The sequence below is a fragment of the Schistocerca americana genome, chromosome 2 (assembly GCF_021461395.2).
Source record: "Schistocerca americana isolate TAMUIC-IGC-003095 chromosome 2, iqSchAmer2.1, whole genome shotgun sequence".
Classification (NCBI taxonomy): domain Eukaryota; kingdom Metazoa; phylum Arthropoda; class Insecta; order Orthoptera; family Acrididae; genus Schistocerca; species Schistocerca americana.
In genome coordinates this window covers 741,455,038-741,459,998 of record NC_060120.1, presented here as the reverse complement: position 1 = coordinate 741,459,998, position 4,961 = coordinate 741,455,038, and the positions used below count along the sequence as shown (strand labels likewise).

Genomic DNA, 4,961 nt, shown 5'->3' with positions numbered 1-4,961 from the left:
CTATCCGTGGATTGCTCGTAATGTTTACAATTACAAAGCACGCTGCAACTACGACGGTTGCGTCTCTGCTGGCTGTTATATTTTCACCGCGAGATACCGGCGATGTAAAACGACATGTAGCGTGGTAAGCTCTATTGTCCAACCCTTGTTACTGTAACCGCATTCTTGACCCATAGCAAGCGTCTTTGTTGTATTGATTCATTTTACTTCATTTTGCGCTCTCTCTAGGAACGGGTATTTGTACTGAAGACGTTAATGTTTGTGTGAACTTTTGTTGATTTGACTTGTCCTACAGTAAGTCCATCATCAAGTGAGTAAGCTTCTGGGGAACAATGATAGTTGGTACAATTAAATCAGGCTCTTAAAAGGAGATGCGGCAGAGACTCCAGATTAACTACAGCTATTCACCCAGTCAACCAACACACACTCTACATAGTTTCATCTTGAAGGCGCAAATAAATGAACTTGATTCGCTGAAATGAAATGAACGAATGATCGTTATGGAAGCTATGAAGATGTAGTGACACTAAATGATGTCAGCAAAAACGGGTAAGAAATGGATAATCCTAAATGCAATGAATGCGTCGTGGCCAACGAAAATTCCTGCCACACCGGGACTTACATCCGGATTCCCTTGTGTTTTCCAAATGTCCACCTCCTGGTTCAGGGCAACGGTCTTGCCGCGGTGGATACACCGGTTCCCGTGAGATCACCGAAGTTAAGCACTGTTGGGCGTGGCCGGCACTTGGATGGGTGACCATCCAGCCGCCGTGCGCTGTTGCCATTTTTCGGGTTGCACTCAGCCTTGTGATGCCAATTGAGGAGTTACTCGACCGAATAGTGGCGGCTTCGCTCAAGAATACCATCATAACGGCCGGGAGAGCTGTGTGCTGACCCCACGCCCATCCTATCCACTTCCTCCTCTGAGGATGACGCGGCGGTCAGATGGTCCCGGTAGGCCACTCGTGGCCTGAAGACGGAGTGCTACCTCCTGGTTCAGTGAGCTCCTACTGCAGAGACCAGAGGCCGTGTAGGTGCTGCTGTGTAGGCTGCGACTGAACTTAAGGTGAGACTTACCGACGGTGAGTATGGTGGCAGACTTCCAATGGAAGAGCTTAGCGACGGCAGCGACGGCGTCGGCGGTGGCGGCCAGAGGCGGAACTACGCTGGCCAGTCCCTGCGCGCGGGAGCGCTCAGTCTGCTCCACCTGCAGCACACGCGAAGGACAGAACACTCAGATCGATCTCGAGTCGCTTAACCAGGCACGTCTATTCTCTAGTTTTTCTTATGATTACAGCAGTAACAGTTCCGAAAAATAGTCAAATTTATTTAATTCAAAGTTAAAAATTAAACAGAGAGGTAAGACGCGAAATGAAGAAGCACTAGGAAAAATTTGTGAAGAAAAATTTCTACGGAAAATCCTTACGGAAGGAGGGACAGGTTAGTAAGACATATGTCATAACAAGCTGGAACAGTTAACTGGGCTTTGGTTGAAGTACTAAGGGGAAAAACAATAAGACACATAAGGACTAGAATATATAAAATACAATATAGAGTATGTTGGGTGTATCAGTTATGTAGAGATGGACAGATTAGCACAAGATAGGAGAAGAGGGTGAACAGCATCAAAACAGTTGCAAGACTGACGATCTAAATATATGTGCATTTTGATTTTCGTATAGTGCTTTTAAAATCGTTTAACGGTACATACCCATAATAAGGCATCGGGTATTTGAATGTTTTACATGGGAACCTAAGGGAGGATTAAGCCTCCCGATACTACGCGTCAGATGTGTCGCGTGGTGTAATGATGTAGTGGAGTCTGACATCATAAATGCAGAAACAGGGATGGAAATCAGCTTTGAAAAAATCTGTATTGTGCCTATGTTGTTTTTTGTAATGTTTGTTGAGATGAAAGTCTGATCTGTAAAGTACTGAAAGGTAATTTCATTTTCAATGCTGTCTGTTTTACAAGCACTGTCATTTACACCACGATCAGCTGAATTCGCCTGTGTATTATTTGGAAGTGTGTGCTACTACACTCGTAAATATACACTTGAGCCGTGCGTGGCTCGTGTTCCCGCCATCATGTATTTTACACCCTGTTTTTAACGTACTTCCTCACTACGTTAATTTAAATTACTACTGTCACTGAGTGGCTGCTTTGCCTGACCGTGAGCGGCGTTAGCAGCGCGTAGCGATATATCCCCTCTCGTCGTATCTTTGCTCGACTGCTGCAACTTCCCGGTCGTTGTCTGTCGTAAGAGAGTTCGGATGGGGAGTTCGGGTCTGCCAGTGAGCTGGAACGCGTCTGGAGCGCAGTCCGCACCTGCCAGTTGGACAGTTGCAATGCGGCATTAGTGCAGTCGGGCTGGAGCAGTGAGGTCTGCATCGTTATGGCTCGCCCGATCATTGCCGCCACGCATCACTTGAGCCGGGCCACGGTCTTGGTGGACCGTCGGTCGGTCGTCCTGTTGGACGACGCGTTTTGGCTCGCCGATCGTTCATGAGTCGGATGCGTGTGTGTGCATCGACTCCCGATTTGTCTTCATGTTGTCGGCATTCTGAGAGGAGTCGGTCGGTTGTTGCGGACGCGGGAAGTTCTCCACGTGGTGCAGTCGGCTGGGGCCGATCGCTACGAGCTTCGTGGTTAGCCGACTCAGGACGTCAAAGTTGAGTAGTGGTTTCAACTACCCAAGCCACGTCTATTCATGTTGTGTGGTTCCCTTCGGTGGTTCGCTGTTCGGGAGGTTTTCCGATCAGTGGTTCTACTGCTGAGATTTAGCCGCCATGCGGTGCAATTAACTATTTTTGTCGATTACAATTTGAGTGTACCAGCGGAATTTTCTGCCTAGTGGCCGTTAGTGTTCCAGTTACCTGCCCTGACCACTAACGTAATTTCAGGCAGCGTCCTTTCCTCACCTGTTGTCGCTGTCCGACATGGTGTGTAATTTTGACAGCTAATACATACTCCATTGTCGATTATCACATTTGTAACAGTGCCGGTTGGGGTTCTCATGTACTGATTGAAGGGAAGCAAGTTGTTGTGTCGGTCGGTCCGTGGCTGCCCCCTGGTAGGCTTCCGAAGGATCAAGTACAGCTGGGCTCACCACCTGTCTCACCCAAGTGAACGAGGGCAGGCCGATCTCCCTGGAGGCCTTCTGAGTGCAACCGGTGTTTAATTACCTGTTGTCAGCTATTTTAAATTGTTGGCTTATGGTTATTGTTAGTTTCTTAAAATTTTGCAAAATTAATTTTTGAATTTATCGTTCAAGCTTAAACACTGCGGCCTTCTGCCTTTAAAGATTATGGTAATATATTTTGAAATTTTGAAGTTTGATTGTGGCCCTCAGTGATTGGTATTGCACCTTGCATATGTTGTTCCTTAAATTATTTTATTGCTACCTTCATTGGATTTTTATCATTTTAAGATTTCTTGTTGGGGGCCTTCAGCCGTGAAAGAGTTGCTAAATTACAATAAATGACAATTAGAAGCAGCAGCTGACTTCAACCCTTGGCCCTTTCAACAATCCTATTACCTGTTCTGTTAGCGGGCGTCTCAACACCGTACCTTTTGTTCAAAAATGGTTCAAATGGCTCTGAGCACAATGGGACTCAACATCTGAGGTCATCAGTCCGCTAGAACTTAGAACTACTTAAACCTAAGTAACCTAAGGACATCACACACATCCATCCCGAGGCAGGATTCGAACCTGCGACCGTAGCAGTCACGTGGTTCCGGACTGAAGTGCCTAGAACCGCACTGCCACCGCGGCCGGTGTCACCTTTTGTAGCTGTACACAAATGTACATATGTCATTTTAATACGTAACCGCTGTTGTAGCAAACATAAGAGAGGAAAATGTTCCATATTCTTCAACGCTTTAAAATAACGGTCCTGCCATAGTGCCACATGTACATAAACATAAAAACTCATAATATATCAAACAGAGATTTGCTCTTCTGACGTTCCCTATTGTTCTGTAAAGTAACCCGAGATCTAGGTTAGGTTAGAAGGTATGGGGTTGGTTGTGAGTCGACGAAGTCAATAAACGAGATGTCCTGAGAATATGTGTAATTCTTGTTGTGGTGCGGCTACAAACAACTCATCGGATTTAAATCTGGGAGTTGCAAGTAGCATGAAAAATGCCCTGACTACACTACTGGTTCAAAAATGGCTCTGAGCACTATGGGACTCAACTGCTGAGGTCATTAGTCCCCTAGAACTTAGAACTAGTTAAACCTAACTAACCTAAGGACATCACAAACATCCATGCCCGAGGCAGGATTCGAACCTGCGACCGTAGCGGTCTTGCGGTTCCAGACTGCAGCGCCTTTAACCGCACGGCCACTTCGGCCGGCGACTACACTACTGTTCAGGGTGTTCAAAAACAGTCTGAAAAGCTTGTACGGTGTTGCTGCGTATATTTAACTATTAAGCAATTTATTGTTAAGAAGTGAATTCGATTGATGCTAGCCAATCAGGTTGTCGCGCGCAACAGTTCAATCACTTGTACGCGCTAATATGCGGTAATGCACAGACATCTGTTGGTCTGAGTTACCACTAGTTCAAATGCTCATAACCATTTAAAATGTGCCATTTCGGAAGTGATAAATTGAAGCCAGGTCACCAAAAACAATGCTTGTTTGACAGGTTTGACGTCGCTGTCTTTAGCACGCTGCTTCAATCTGCGTGCACAACGACCTGATTGGCCAACTTCAATGCTAATTAAGTCGGAAACTGTGCAAGGTAACCATTTTTTTCTTAATAATTATTTCTCTACACAATCTAGTCTTCAACATCCTCACAAATTATCATACTGTTTCTGACCAACCTGTAAAAAGACAGGCCGTTGTTTAAAGTTGTTACCAGAAATCTCGAAAATTTCTTCATAGATTTACTTCAGGTTTTAAACGATGCTCTAATAACCGTTCAGAGAGACTTAGACTATATTGAAAGTA

General features: G+C 45.5%; 1 pseudogene; it reads left to right on the top strand.

Moving 5' to 3' along the window:
- Positions 1–667: 667 nt before the first annotated feature.
- LOC124597159 lies at positions 668–784 on the top strand (annotated as a pseudogene).
- Positions 785–4,961: the final 4,177 nt, after the last annotated feature.